This window comes from Dipodomys ordii, unplaced genomic scaffold (assembly GCF_000151885.1).
Source record: "Dipodomys ordii isolate 6190 unplaced genomic scaffold, Dord_2.0 Scaffold149, whole genome shotgun sequence".
NCBI lineage: Eukaryota > Metazoa > Chordata > Mammalia > Rodentia > Heteromyidae > Dipodomys > Dipodomys ordii.
In genome coordinates this window covers 1,379,510-1,396,113 of record NW_012267365.1, presented here as the reverse complement: position 1 = coordinate 1,396,113, position 16,604 = coordinate 1,379,510, and positions in this window count along the sequence as shown.

Here is a 16,604-nt window from a genome sequence, read left to right as displayed (position 1 = left end):
ACAACTTGTACTTCTCATTGTTGCAACAGGTCCACCTGTATCCCTGTTTAAACGACTTGTTTTTCCCGTTCCCCTCCACAAATTTCACCCGTGCTTTCACTGTATCAGATCCAAGTTTTTAAAATTTAATTTCAGTTGTGTGAAATTTTGGTATGGCTTCTTCCTTTCTTCCTCTTGTCTGGTATGGTCTCTGGGTTGTCTTTTTATGTTATTCTTTAGGTGTCTTAAATACTTTTATTGTTATTTGTATGGTGTTATGAAGAGGTGTTACCTTTTTCTAAGTCAGGTAATGAGTACATATCATTGTTTGGACACAAAAATCACAGATCAGAAACTAAAATTAACATATTGGACTTCAGTTGAGTTTTTGGTTTTACTTTTTAAAAGATGATGAGAATGCAATCAATCTAGAGACAAGGAGAAAATATTTGTAAAACATTACAATTAAACGTTTTTATACAGAAAAATATTTTTAAATCAATTTATGATTTCCTAATACAAAGAAGGTTTAGATGAAATTTTCACCAAAGGAAATACATAGCAAATTATCATACCAAATAATAAAGATATGCTAATCAAGATGAAATTCCAGTATACACAACTTTTTATATTGTTTCAGGTGCCAAGCATTTGGGTTTACTACAAGAGTAGGAACAGGAGGGGCTCGTGAGAAATAAAGTTTGTTATATCCACAACTCCCAGAGACAGTTGGTTCCAACAGTCACATCCCACACATGAAAATGACACCAGGATGGTAAAGACGCAGATGATAGGAATGAGGAGAAGGTATGGGCCATTGATTTCCATGGGGTTTCCGCAGAAGAGGCAGAATAAGCAGTTTACAATCAACTAGGTTTGTTTGAATGATTTAAGCATGGTTTAGGCTCTAGCAACAAGATCTAGTTGCTCAATATGTGGTCCTAAAATAATGCAGAGCAGTTTCCAAGATAGACCAGAAAAAGAAGTCAAGCTTTTGACTGATTAATTTGCATAGCCAAAGTATGCACCAACGTAGGATCTTTATTATATTTGAGAATGGGCTAGAGTTGAGAAACATTATCTCTCCTCACAGAACAAAGTTTTATTTATCTCAAAAATCTCAAGACCCACAAAAAATTAAGATAGTATTTACAATAACTAGTGGGATTTGGTGGACCACACCTAAAATCTTAGCTCCTCAGGATATTGCCTGGATTGAGGCTAGCCCAGGAAAAATGATTATGAAATCCACCGAAACACACAAAGCTGTGTGTGATGGAACATGCCTGTAGCAGGATATTATGTTCTTGTTTCCAGCTGCAGTAAGAAACAAAACATAGAAAGATTATGTTTCAGTCTCTGTGCAATAAAATATGTGAGTCTATTTTAAAAGTTAACAGATCAAAAATGGCTGGAAGATGGATGCCAGTGCTTCTCACCTGTAATCTAAGAAATTTCCTGAGATAGTGTTTTGTTCTTGACTGGTTTTCCCCCGGACCCCTCTATGGAGAATTTGTTTATCATGGAAAAAATAGGAGAGGGCCGGGAAGGTGGCTCAGTCGTAGAGTGATTGCCTTGCATGCATGAGGCCTGGGTTCAATTCTTCAGCACCACATAAGCAGAAAAAGCTGAAACTGGTGCTGTGGCTCACGTGGTAGAGTGCTAGCCTTGAGCTCAATTGCTAAGGGACAGCGGCCAGGCCCAGAGTTTAGGCCCTATGACTGGTAATAAAAAAAAAAGAAAAAATGAAAGAGGAGAGATGTTTTTTCTAATAATTGGGCAACATTTTAATAAATTTTAATAAATGAGCAACGTTTCTGATACTGCCTGGAATGTGCCTCTGAATTGGTGTCACGCTTTGAGTACAGTGACTGAGTTTCATAACCTGTGTAGCTTCTGAACCCTAATGAATGACTTGTGACATGAGTGGCACTTTGAACATTTAGTGAATACACATTTCGATGAAGCTCTGTCCATTGTATCCCCTACTTTGGGGACCAGAATAATAAAGCAAGAGGCTATTCAACTACATGATGTACAGATGTTTTTAGATCAATGTCAGTTAATCCAAGGGTCAACAAATGAAATGCATAGGTCAGTCTAGCTAGTGATAGCATGGCACAGCCCCTGAGCTAGGAATGACTTAATCTGTTGCCCCGGGACCTTTTCTCTATGGCAGGACTGCAAGAACAACTGACTCTCTCTGAGCCCATTTCCCAGGCTGTGGCACAGGAGTGGCAGATGCTAAGTTGTATTGACTGGGTTAACTCAAGTCCTAAAAGTAATGGCCTCGGCTGGGACCCAAACCTCACACAGCATATACAGGTGATGGGATGCTAAGAAAAAAAATCACTCTTTCTTATTGCTTCTGAGATCCATTTCTCTCTGGGATTGTCTTTAACTCCATTAGAAAGAAGTGTAGCCTGATGATCTTGTACTCATTTCAGCTGGAGATGTGCTATGTTGCCGTGTTCTTGAAAATTGTTTGTAGCATTGATATTTACCAGCTGTCCAAATACTGCTGCAAGAAAAGCAAATGAAAATGTTTTCAACTGGTCACAGCCCAATTCCTTGCATTAGGGTCCCGCTCTGGGATTTGGTCGATATGAAGGTTAAGCTGCTCCATTGCATCATAAACATCATCTTACCATTTGTCAGACACCAGTGCTGGACTCTCACAGGCATTGGCACTGATATTCACAAACAATGGACACACTTTCATTGCCTTTTAAACTAACAAAGCAATCTATAAACCTAATGCTACCCCAAAGTTGGCTTGACTTGCTGCAAGACCCACATTCTTCCCACTAAATATTATTAAAGCATTCCAGTTTCCTCTATAATCTCTTATAACTCCATGGATAAATTTCCTACAATTTCAAATGACTTTTACTAGTTTATCCAGATTCTTTGGGTAACTGGTTTATTCTATAAATCTGCAGAGCAATTATTCTGATAGGTGCTTCCATAAGAGCTGAGCAGATAACTTCCAGAAGAGTCTCTTGTGACTGGTTTTGAGAATGCCACACAAAATGGTGAACGTTTTTGTGCTAAGTGACATATGCAGTGGGAAACTATTACCCTAACCCACTCTTCATTTTTTATTTGAATATCACTTTTTTGTAATCCATTTGTCTTTCTAGTTTTTTGTTTGTTTTTGCCAGTCCTGGGGCTTGAACTCAGAGTCTGGACACTGTCCCAGAGCTTCTTTTGCTCAAGGCTTGCACTCTACCATGGTGAGCCACAATGCCACTTCTGACTTTTTTTGTTTATGTGGAACTGAGTAATCAAACCCAGGGCTTCATATATTCTAGCAAGCATTCTACCACTAACCACATTCCTAGCCCCTCTTTCTAGTTTTAACAGAATGAACACTGTCGGAGTTTCATTATTCCTCAATGAGGCCTTCAGAAATCAGTTAGAATGGCTATAATCAAGAACTCCAATAACAACAGATGCTGGAGGGGACGTGGACAGAGGAAATGTTAGTGCATTGTTGGTGGGAGTGTAAACTGGTTCAACTACTTTGGAAAGGAATATGGAGGTTCCTCCAAAGACTCCCCATACAGCTCCCCTATGACCCAGCAATCCCACTTTTGGGCATTTACCCAAATGATCACAAACAAGACCTTACTAATCTACCAGCACAACTATGTTTATTGCATATTATTTACCATATCTAAGATATGGAACCAACCCAGATGCCCCTCAATAAATGAATGCATCAAGAAAATATGGCATATATACACAATGGAATTCTATGCCTCCATCAGAATGAATGACATTGCCCCATTTGTTAGGAAATGGAAAGACTTGGAAAAAATTATATTAAGTTAAGTAAGCCAGGCCCAAAGAACAGAGGTCCCATGGTTTCCCTTATTTGCAATAACTAGTATATGTCTGAGATAAGCACAGTCAGATAAGTTGATGTTAGGCAAAATGAACCCCCAGATAAGGATTTTTCTTTCTTGCAATTGATTCTCACACACACACACATATGTGTGTGTGTGTGTGTGTGTGTGTGTATGTATGTTGAGTTCTTTGTTTCTTTGTATGTCCCTCCCCCACAGTATAACCCCTGTTGGTATTTGATATTGGTATAATTTGTGGAGGGTAACGGAATTAACAAATTGTTTAAATAGGGAGGCAGGTGGACCAGTGCAACAATGAGATGTATAAGATGTTATGTCAAAAACGAACTCTACAACTTTGGCCGAGGAGGGGGGAGGGGGAAGGTGAGAAGAGATGGGAAGGGGAAACAAAGGAGGAGGCAACAAATGCTTGATAAGAAATGTATTCATTTCCTTGCCCATGTAATTGTAACCCCTCTGTACGGTATTTTCAGAATTAAAAAAAAAAGAAAAGAAAGAACATATAAAAAACTAAAAATTAAAAAAATTAAAAACAAGTTGGCTTCACTGCAGAAGGTCTGTCTGGAATTCAAATCTTCTGTTAGCCAAGATCTTCAAGGTCAGACCAGCACATCATAACAATGGCCTGCCAGGCCAAATAAAGGCCAGTGGGAAGGGCATCTCAGTGTGAGCAAGGCATCCCATAGTATCAGCCTACACTGATTGGGTTCTTGTGTGCCTGGACAACTGGGAATGGGATAGATATCCCTTTGGCTAAAAGCAGAAAAGACCAAACATTTTAGTAGACTTCATAGATGTGTACGAGGCCCAAACAGTGACTCTTTCAATTACTAGGCACACCACAAGCTTGCAGTTAATGTTCAGTCACATCAAGAGTTAAGATAATTAGAATAACCTTACAGTGAGTATAGCACCGTAAAATACTTTTCCTGATGTATTCAGGAATAGATGGGTCTTCTGAAAGATGACCTTTCTGCTCAGAAATCCTCCATTCGCTCCCTGACTTCAGCCTGGGTAACTCCTAGTCACTGTTCACTCACCAACAGGTATCCCACCTCTGGATGACAGAACCCAGTTATCTCTTGTGTCGGTCTCTCCTCTTCTTCCAATATTTGCATGTGTGGTTCTGTTTCTGTTCTTCCCATGCCTTATTAGAATCCTGTGTGTTGTTTCTCAAGCTCTGATTGGTGCTGCTGAGTTCAGGAATTTACTCTTTCTAATATCCAGTCTATTATCACAAATATTCAAGCCACTATCTCATAAACTTTGCTAAAAAAAAATACCTGATTAACAATGCTAAAACAGTGAGTGGATGTGACTGGTGAGTGAAATTACTTTGTCATGAGTGACACTCAAGTGAGAAGGCATGCTCAGGTTGTAGGGTGACTGATATGTTGGAGACATTTTACTAGGAGACAGCAATGGATGGAGAGTTGAATGAATGACCATATATTTGGTGTATCCTTTCTGTGTGTGTGTGTGTGTTAAAAATGTTGTACAGAGGGGTTATAGTGACCCTATATAGTTATATAGGGTAATGAGAACACTTCATAGCAAGCATTGTTACCTTCTCCTTTGTTTCCCCCCTACCCTCACTTCCCGCCCTACATCCCCAACTCTTCCCACCACCCATCCCCAACTCTTCCCACCCCCCACCCCTACTTTGTAACATTTGTTTTCAATATAGTGCCCTGTATATTTCATTGTCACAATGGTTCAGCCTGTACTCCCATTTACAATATCCTTTCCCAAATTACAAAAATATTTTAACTGGTGTATCCTTTCTTTCCCCCCAAAGTAACTATTTTTGTCTACTCAAGCATATACAATTAAGTACACCGTTTCCTAGTCTTGAAACCAGCAAAATTAGAAGGAAAATTATGCAGCCCTATGCATAAGTATGCCCCAGCAGTAGGAGATTGTATTAAGGGACAAGAAGCAGGTGGCTGCCACTTCCTGCCTCTTCATTTGAATAAACAAGAATAAGTTATCAGCATGAATGTTGCCCAATTAATTTCCACCAAGGAACCATAAAGGAAGTTAATACACGAACCCTTCAAAAGGATCCTGTGCTCCCCATCTAACCATCATTTGTGGTCTTCTTTTCAAACTCCTAAGCAGGGGGCAAGGTCTCTGCATTGACCTCTAAGAAATGTCACAGGGAAATCCTAGTCTCTGGCCCAGAATGTCACAGGCCACTTCTGCCCAGGGCAAAGTTGTAAAGGGGCCTTCTGGGCAGCAGACACCCATTGCATCCCACAAGAGTTCCAGAGCCAGGTTTGTGTTTTCAGTGTTGGGTTGGACCACAGTGTCCTCTACCTGGATTCCCCAAAGTTAGCAGGAACTCTAGGTGGAGACATTTTGGGAATAGCCTCTATGTAGGACAGTCCATGTGGAGAGCATTTAGGTAGATGCAAAGACTTGAACCTTTCAGGGGCATCTTGTAGAACAGCACAGTTCTGGAGGGCCAGGGACTCTGAAGCACCTTAGGCTCCTCAGCCTGAGCCCCTCTGGGATGGCCACAGGGGACAGACAGTGTGGCAGTCCACCCAGGTGGGCTGAGGCGGTTCACAGTTGCCTGGCCTTGGACCCAGCAGGCCACTACCCCATCAAAGAGCTGCCAGTCTTATACCTTTGGTCTCTTCCCCATCAGGAAGAGACTTGAATGGAAACTACCTAGAATTTTCACTTAACCTTCCATTATTAAACCACGGCACACACACCATTACCTTTAACTTTGCTGCCAGCATGGTCCATTAAAGCCCCTCTTAAAGCTGTCCTTCTATATTCCTGGGAGACACTGTGTGAAGATTTTGACATTTCATATTGGCTTCTAATGTTAATTCATCCAGAGGATTCTGGAATAAATCCCATGGGCTAAATGCAGCAGTGATTAGGGAGCCCTAGGATATGGTCCATGGCTCCCTGGTCTTGTAACAGTCACTGCCCTTCTCTGCAAATCAATTCTATGTTGCATATTCTTGTATTTCACATAAATCCAGTTTACATAAATCTTATCATACATAACCTACACAAAGGTGTAGGTTTCAGTATCCTTAATACATTATTTCAATCAGTCCAGCCTTCAACAATGAAATGGGCACATTTTCTACATCTATCTATCTGTCTGTCTGTCTGTCTGTCTGTCTGCACACCTGCCTGCCTGCCTATCCTCCCTTCCTATCTATCTATCTATCATCTATTTATACAGATAGCGAAAAAGAACAGTATTATGGACAATGGTTCATATAATTATTTATAGTGATAGTTTTACAGATATTTTAACAGATAATTTAAACTTTGCAAGATGTAGGTAGCACATGTGTCCACCTTTTCGCTTATAGCTCCATAACAATTTAAATTGCTGGTCACTAGTGGATCATGCTTGTAATTATGGTTGAGATCTGAGGATGGAAGTTAAAAGCCAACTTGGGCAGGAAAGTCTGTGAGACTCATCTCAAATTAAGCACCAAAAAATCCATATGTGGAGCTGTAATTTAAGTGGAATGCTGGCATTGAGCAAAAACATTTAGGAACAGTGTTAACAGCCTGACGCCTGGCCCAAAGACTGGCATATAAAAAGGTAAGTTAGAATGAAAAGAGAAAAATAGGAAAATATTTTGACTAGAACAATATCGTGTTTTTAATCTACCTTTAGGGAAATATTTAATTACTCAAACCCTCCCTATTGTTGCTCTTAACTCCTATGGCATCTAGAGTGTAGCAGAATTGCTCTGCTCTGGGGTCTGTGCGGCAGCACAAGCCTTACTGGGATCCCACAGATTTGGGTGCAGGTTGCAGGGGTCAGGGGAGCACTGTGCACTCACTACACAGAGGACAGTGGCTGAGTCACTGTGCTTGGAGTCTCTGATTTGCAGGGAAAGATAAAGACTGCTTTCATTGAGATGTGCTGTGAATCTTCCCTTGTGTTTATCAACATCAGTGTATGTATACACCAGCAGCTAAGGGCCCTTCCAGAACACTGTCTTACCACCCGAAGTACTGAGAAGCAGTTTTCTTGTAAGTGCAGTTGAGAGAGGCAGTGGTTCCCTCTGGAAGACTGAGGGACTCAGGATGCTGTTCCACCTCTTTCTGTTGACTGCTCCCACCTGCACAGAAAGACAAAGGCCACACAGTCAGTTGTTGCATAGTGGACACTTCATCTTGCAGAAAGTAATTTATCTTTCTGTGGGCCTTCCCTCTTATTGAGTGATGAGAACCTTCATATTTTTCCTCATAGACCTGTGACAGACAACAACTCCCAACACTGAACTTTATGTTCCCATAGAGATACTAACTCATGCCAGGTACTGGCAACTCATGCCTATAATTCTAGCAACTGAGGAAACTGAGATCTGAGGATTATAGTTCGAAGCCAGCCCAAGCAGGAAAGCTCTTTAGACTTTTATCTGTAATAATTCAGACAGAAGAGAGAAGTGGGGCTGTGGCTTAAATATTAGAGTGCTAGCTTTGAGCAAAAAGTGCTCAGGGATAGCGCTCAGGCTCAGAGTTCAAGCCTCAGGACTGGCAAAAAAACGAAAAGAGAGAAAGAGGGGGGAGAAAGAGAGAGAGAGACAGAGACAGACACAGAGAAAGAGTTGAAGGAAGAGAGAGAGAGAAAGAGTGGAAGGAAGGAAGGTAGGAAGGAAGGAGAAAAAGAAGAAAAGAAAAAAGGAAAAGACTAACAGCTCATTTGAAACCACCAGGTCACTATAAAGACACTAAAGGATCTCATTATTCTTTTCCACTGGTTCATGGATGACTCAGATAACAAAGCCTAAACGAAAATGAGTGTCATTCAGGTATTTCCAGTTATTGGGATCTCAAGAATCTCATCAACCATCAGAAGAGAGAGTCTTTTATTTTTTGTATCCGTTACTTTTTTAGTTAATTTGTTAAGGGTACAGAGTTCTTGCACTGCCAAACCATGGCTGAGAATCCAAAGAAAGACATGGTACAGGGACAGCCCCCTCCGCACCTCTGTCCACCACGGACAGCCCACCCACCACCCTACAGGGGACTCCACTCCATCCGCTTGCATTGGCATCACTTCAGCATCTTCTAGAAGACAAGAGAAGGGCTGGGACTCAACTCCGCTGCAGGCCTGTGGGTTTCCAAGGTAGGAGTCCATGAAACAAGCCTCCCCAAACCCTCCCCCGCCCCCAAGTAACGCGGCAGGCCAGTTACCCGCTTCAAGGAAACGTATGTGGCTCAAGGTTCAAGAGATAAATTAAAGTTTATGGTTCCCAAATGAAATCTTCAATGTCACCAAGAATCTATGCTTCTCATAATCCAACTTCCCACTCTGGCTGACTTTGCTATTTGCCAAAATCCATCACCTGACACACACATTGGCAAACAGACAGACAGAGACCCAGCCGCCTCACCGGGAAGGCCTGCGCTCACACCACACATCACAACCCAGCTTGAGGGGGACTGGCGCCCCACTGCACAGGTCTGAAGCGCCTGCATCCACATCCCACTGTGGAGCATTACTCCACTCAGGTGGACCCACACGGGGTGGTCCGGAAGAAGAGGGCCTTTCCTGAAGGAAGGGGTACAATGACGAGAGTGCTGCATCTTACCCTGCCCTCCCAATGAACATGGCACACTCACCAAAGGTGAGAAGCAAAGCTGGTTAGATAACCATGGAGCTTACATAATGCCCAGTACTTTCCCAGAGTGCTTATGAGAACAGAAGGAATTCTCCATGAGCTGCTGGGGTGACAGGGGGGCTCTTGAAAGGTTGAGGACAGGCCCAGGTGGGGGATCTGACATAGGACGCCAGGAGGGAGAGACCCTCATCTCTCGCCCTTCGGTATCTAGGCTATTATTTGGTTCCACTTAAGACTGGCAACTTCACAGACATGTCACAACTCTAATGTATGTTTCAGGTGGGCAGCTGACTTAACCCATAAGCAGTCATAGGACTTGCTCCAAGTCAAAGCAATACAAGGCCTTTATGTGGAACACAGAAAGAGCACGAAGCCAAAGAATGCCTCTCCCCCAGCCCTTTTCCCAAGTGGTGGACCCAGGTTTGGTGGAATTTAACTTGGAGTTGCTGCCACCAACTGGAAATTTACATTAGACATCACAGCCTCACACAGATGAGCCCAAAGCAACTGGGTCCCCTGCAGCCACAGCCCAACCCCCCCCCCGTGCTCCCCAGGATGGGGTGCGGGGTTAAGGTCACTTAAATCTTCCTCCTTTACAGCACTATCAGAAGGCAGCTGGCCGGCATTCCGCAGGAGTCCCGGCAGACATCGGGAGAGCTGGTTTCGGGGTGCCCACAGCTGTCCCCGCGGCTGTCCCCTTCTTGTGCAGAGGGGTGATCCATGCTAAGCCCAGGGCAAGCGCAGGGAATGTGAAGTAGTCAACCTGACATCAAGGTTCAGTGTGTTCCTGTAACCACAGGCTGCAGGGTCCGATTCCTGGAAGTTGCAGAGCAGGTTGTAAAAGGCCGTGGCTGAAATGGGGTTCAGCTACAGACCAATGAGAATTCCTCTAAATCCAATGTACACCCAAGAGTAGCTGTGACACCCTCAACTCCCATGGTGCCCCAGGCCAGGTGACTGAATATGAGCGGGTCCTGGGCGGGCTGTGTGGGCCCCAGTGAGTTGGGGGGGGGCGGGTGGCAGGCCAGGCGGTGGTGAACACAGGGGGTGGGAGACTGTTCTGAGTGGGGTGTCACTCGGGTGGCTGCTACTTGGCTGGTCCATGGCGCACTGTAAGGAAGCACGTTGGTTAATACTGCACTGGGGCCGCCGCAGTCTTCTCAGCCGTGTTCACTGCAAACCTAGGTTAGGGCCACTGAGAAGACAACCGGAAAGATACTCCACTCCTCCCCACACACAGGTTTTTATTTGCAGCTACTAGTAGCTAGTGTCTATGTGTAAGTAAAGGGAACAACTCTCTCCTTCAAGTAACATCCTCATCCTCCTCATGCGGTGATTTCTCCTGGCTTTCGGGTGGGGTGATGGGAATGGGTCGGGCTGGGTCAGGTGAGGAGAGGTGGGCAGGAGGCCTCACGTGGGTGCAGACAGCAGTGGAGCTAGTCGGGTGCAGCTACGGGTCTCAGTTCAAGCCAACTGTGCGGTGCTCTCAACCAGGCCGAATGCTGGGGTCACTTTAAAAGCCACTCAAAAAAAATTCCATCGTCTGTCATTGTTTCCATCCCCTTTAATTTACTCTCAAAACTTCAGGTCCCTAAATAAAATGTAGATGTACCGCATGTGGTCATTTAGCTCCAGGTAGCACTCATTTTAAGTACCTGTTCTGGCTTTCTAGGTGCTTGGCAGTGGATTGCAGGGACCGGAACTGCGTGTTGGTGTGTATCTCTGGGGGTCCTTGTAGCGTTTTCCTTGTGGTGGTTAGCCGGGCCCCGGGAGGCCTATACACACCACTAGGCATCGCCAGTTCGGGGGGCTCTGGAACTACAACTAGAGCAGGAGGTGCTTGCACCGGAGCTGTTTTATTCCAGGGACCTGAAGACTTCTGCAGCCCTCCGCCGCTGCCCCCTTCTTCCCAGTCTTTTGTGAGGTTTCCTCCATTGCCCTGAGAAGACATTGACATCTTGTGGCTTCTCACATATATTCAAAGAAATATTCAAATTAAAAATTATTCTCAGATGGACTTTTAAATTAAAAATCAGTCAACTATTTAAATTACTTTTCTCCAAATCAATCTGTTTGTTCTTTTTCTGTGCATACATTTCCTATCAGATGTCAGCTCTTTTCTGAGTTGGAAGAGTGATTTCCAAAAGCCAGTTTCCTGCACTGAAAATCACTCGTAACTCTTCTACTATAGAAATCTGGGTGAGGTTAATGAGATCAAGGAGCATTTCACATTGCAGATCTCTTCTTCATGTCAGCCAAGGCTCCCCAACACATGTTCCTGTTTTCTGTTTTTTTTTTTAATTCCTGGAATTTATTCTTTTCAAAATAGAATGTCTTATAATTTGGCATAGCTAACATAATTTCTTCTCAGAGTTGGAGCAGCATTTATTTTAAATTTTATTTAACACAGTCTAACAACTTTACAAAATAATGGTTTGTGATATTTTAATACATGCAAACAATGCATTTTGTTATTAATATTGTTTTAATTCTTAATCATCCTCCTTCCCTGACCCTTTTCTTCCTAGTAGCTCCCTTCTACTTCCATGTATTTTTCTCTAGAATCCATAAGTGACATGTGTCTTTCTGAGTTTGGATCATCTTATTAAACACACTGATTTCTAGTTCTTGTACATTCTTCTGCAAATGGCTTCATTTAATTTTCTTTATGCTTGAATATTATGCAAATACTATATTTTCCTTAAACCATTTGTCCACTGTAAAACACAAAGACTGATTGCACAATTTGGTCATTATGAATTGTGTAATAATGAATATGAGTCTTCAAATACATCTTTTATCTGCTTACTTTCATTTTCTTAGGCATATACCTAGAACAGCACAGTTTAAGTAGGCAAAATACTATGAATACATTAATGTCAAAGCAGAATAAAGAGCCACATCAGCACTGGCAATATGATGTAAACTATCTGGCATCAAAGCTGTCCTGCAGCGCTCACATGCCTGATGATGTGAAAGGAGACAGAACTCTTCCCAGTGCCTGCAGTTCAAGAATAGCCAATAATCACTGAAGAAATCTACAGTCATCTTTCTTTGTGACAATCAGTCTTGTCTTCAACCAAGGTCAGACACATCTTGTGAACATCAAAATACCAAAATGCCAGCTCCCAATCCAAGACAATTACAATTATCTCAAGTTAAACAGCAAATCAAATGGTAGTTATTTAGTCCACTGAATTACATATACAGTCTTAGATTTAAAAACACGAATGAAGGAGACCTTTATATAGGTGGAAATCTGTAATACAGAGCTTTTCCTATTCTGTTCATCTTTTTGTTGTACACATTTGTCTTTTGAATTATGTCAGAAAAAGAATAAAAAAAGCCAGGCGCTGGTGGCTTACACCTATAATCCTAGCTACTCAGGAAGCTGAGATCTGAGAATCGTGGTTCAAAGCCAGCCCAGGCAGGAAAGGCTGTGAAACTCTTATCTCCAATAAACCACCAGAAAACCAGAATTGGTGCTGTTATCTAAAGTGGTAGAGCACTAGCCTTGAGCTGAAGAGCTGAGGGACAGTGCTCAGGCCCAGAGTTCAAGACCCATGACCAACTGAAAAAACAAAGAATAAAAGAAATAAAATACCAGATACCTAATCATCTATGTGACCATTACTCATTGTTCTTTACATTCTATAGTTCCAAACATGTGCCCAGTGCTGTTTCCTTTCAGCCCAGATGACTTCCTACTGCATTTCATGGAGATAAGTGTTAACTGCAACCACTGATAACACGATGGGATATCATAGCCAATGAAATAAGAAAGGAAATAGAGGAGAGAAAAGCCAAGTTTCAGAGGGTCCAGCCTTCTGAGTACTGAGGAGGTAGCATTCCAACTCTTTCCTGGTCTCACAGCTCAGTTCCAGAGCTCACTACAAATAAGGTCTATATGCCTTGAATATCTTGAGATATTTCTGTTTTCTTTTTCATTTTGAAATTTTGTAAGATATAAAGGCAGTCATTGAAATGTTTTGTTTTTGTTTTGGTTGTTATTTTCAGCCCTTTGCATATGTCATTCCAATGCTTTATGATTTTCCATGATGTCTGATGAAAATTGACAGTCCCTTGAAAACTACTGGCATAGTTTTCATCATTTTAAGTTTCTTCTTGTCTTCAACTGATAGATTACAGTGTTTAATGTAGACTTCTTAGTCATTATCCTCATGGCACATGGTGAGCCTCAAGGATATATACATTTATTCTTCCATTGAATAGGGGAAATTTTGGTCATTGATTCATTTATTCATTCTTTACTCTGCCCTCTCCTTCCACTTCAAGGATTGCTATTATCCCTATGTCTCCACATTTGACACTCTCTCAAAAGTCTCAGTTTTTACTTCTATTTCTTTCCTCTTTAAGCTGTCTAATGTCAATTTACCTATCATCAGGTTTGAGGATTAATTCTCTTGAATGTTTAAAATATGCTGCTGAATCACTCATGTGAAATTCTTTTTTTAATAAGTTTTTTATTGTGAGAGAATACAGAAGAGGGGTTACAGTTACATGAGCAAGGTAATGAGTAAATTTCTTATCAAGCATTGTCTCCTCCTTTGTTTTTCTCCTATCATCCCTTCCCTCCGATCTCCACAAATACACTACCCCTCCAATCCCCAACCTCCACCTAAATTGTAAAGTTTGTTTTTCGACATAGTGTCTTGTACATCTCATTGTTGCAATGGTTTAACCTGTATCCCTGTTTAAACAATTTGTTTTTTCCATCCCCCTTACAAAATTAATTCTTTTGAGAAATTTCCGCTTCATAATGATCTTACTGTCTTAATAGAGTTCTGGGTTATGTCTTTATATTACTCTTTCAAAGAAACTTCCCACAAATCAAAGTGCCTATGCCCTGTGCTTTAACTACAAGCCCCTTCTATTTCTATCGGCAGCAGAAATCTATAGTAGGATTGTGTATGGTCATTTTTAGTCTATTAATAGGTATGGTTAAAATACTATTAATGTCAGGCACCAGTAGATTAATATCCTAGTTTCTCAAGAAATTGAGGTCTGAAGATTGGAATTCAAATCCATCTTAGGTAGAAAAGTTGGTGAAAACTTTATCTCCAGTTAAGCACCAAAAATGCAGATGTGGAAGCTAGGTGCCTGTGACTCATGCCTGTAATCCTAGCTACTCAGGAATCTGAGATCTGAGGATCTTAAATTCAAAGCCAGCATGGGCAGAAAAGTCCCTGTGAGACCCTTATCTCCAATAAATTATTCAAAAAATCCAGAAGTGGTGCTGTGGCTCAAGTGGTAGAGCATTGGCCTTGAGCATAAAGAGGCTCACTGACAGTGCCTAGGCCTGAGTTCAAACCTTAAGACTGGAAAAAAAGTCAGAAGTGGAGCTGTGATTCAAGTAGTAGAGTGCTAGCCCTATGGAAAACAAAAAACAGAAACAAAAAACTCAGGGTAAGTGGCAGGCCCTGAGTTTTACCCCAAAACTGTTCTACCCTACACAAACATAAACACATACACAAAGTACTATTTAGTTTTCATGTCAGGAATCATTTACTTTTCTGTTTTTGTGGTGTTTTCTCAATTGCTATAACCATTAAATGTTGTTTGGGTGGAGTAGATTAGTTACAGTCTTAATTTGTTTTGATTTATTAAGCTTAACTTTTGATGGGACTTGAGCTGGAGAAGGAGAGTTTGTGGTTCTGAACTAATTGATGCTTTCATGTTACTTGCTTCTGCAAGGTCTGGCTGGGCTATGTGAAGATGGAAAAATTCAGAGAAATCATTAGCCTATCATTTCAAAGAATGAAATAGTAGAAAAAGGAATTTAATTCAAGGTAAGTTCTGATTCGTCACATAAAATAGTTGATATGATATAACGCACCGTTTGGAGACACTGGTTATAAAGGAAAAATCCCACCATAAATGCAGAAACCTTCACTCTTTATTGCAAAGCCAGGCCTGGATCTGGTATGTGGCTCAGGTATAGCCATGTGGTTCAGGCTTCAGGTGTTTGGGAAATATTGACCTGCAAAGTGCAGAAGGAAGGTACATCAACAGGATGGGAGGCTAGAATGTTCAGAACTCTAAGGACTGTCATCTTTCCAGGTTTATCAATAACTTTTTGTCTTCTGGCTTCTTCTGAACAAATGGAATTAAGACCAAAGAGAAATATCCTTCAACAGGATATTGCCAGAACCAAAGAATTTGGTAATTGCAGTAGAGAATAGCAGGTGCTTTGTCCTGTGTCCTCATAAATGAAGGACTCTGGTGCACACAGGCAGTTACACACCCTGCTTAAATGGAAACCACACAGAGGAGATCATTAATGCTACTTTTGATACGTTTTTCTATTATGGTGACCACAAATGAGCACAACAGTTCCTAGCTCCCTGTGGTAATTACAGAACTACAGAGGAAATTATGATACTCTGTCCTCTTTATTGACCTCTCAAACCCTCTCTGAATACAGTTATTACAAGAAAAGCATAAATGAAACTCCCAAAATCTTTCCCATCTTTCTGTTCATCTGACTCAATAGCCAGACTCTGGTCTCAGTTTCACTACTGCACAGGTAGGTATGAGGATGTCCATTTCTCATTTCTCTCCTCTGCTATATGTATTATTTTTCATGAGCAGATACATGTGTTGCAGCCATCGGCATATCTGACACAGATGCTCAGCAGCCAGGACCTGCCATGCTCAGTTCGTGCTCAGCTCCCCCTGTGGTTTCTGTCACTGTGTCACTTAGGGCACAGTAGTTCACTGACATGTCTGACTCCAGGACAGCAGTTTTCTCCAAATGGAAGGAGTTTCTCTGTCATAAGTGGCTTCAAATCCTTTCTAGCTTCCTTTGTCACTGGCTATCATGGCTTTCAGGAGCTGTGGACCTTCTGCGGGATACTGAATATACCAGAAGAGAGGAGGATATCCTGTGGTTGTGTAAGCACAGTTTATCCTCAGGGAAACCTCTTTCAACACCATCACTTGTCCATAAGTCCTTCCTGGGAGGGAAAAAAGATGTGCGTCACTTTGGGAAAAGAGACCTTAAGTAAGATTAAGGTTAAAAATTTTGCTGGCGGGGCTGGGAAGGTGGTTCAGTGGTAGAGTGCTTGCCTTGCATGCCTGAGGCTCTGGGTTCGATTCCCCAGCACCACATAAGCAA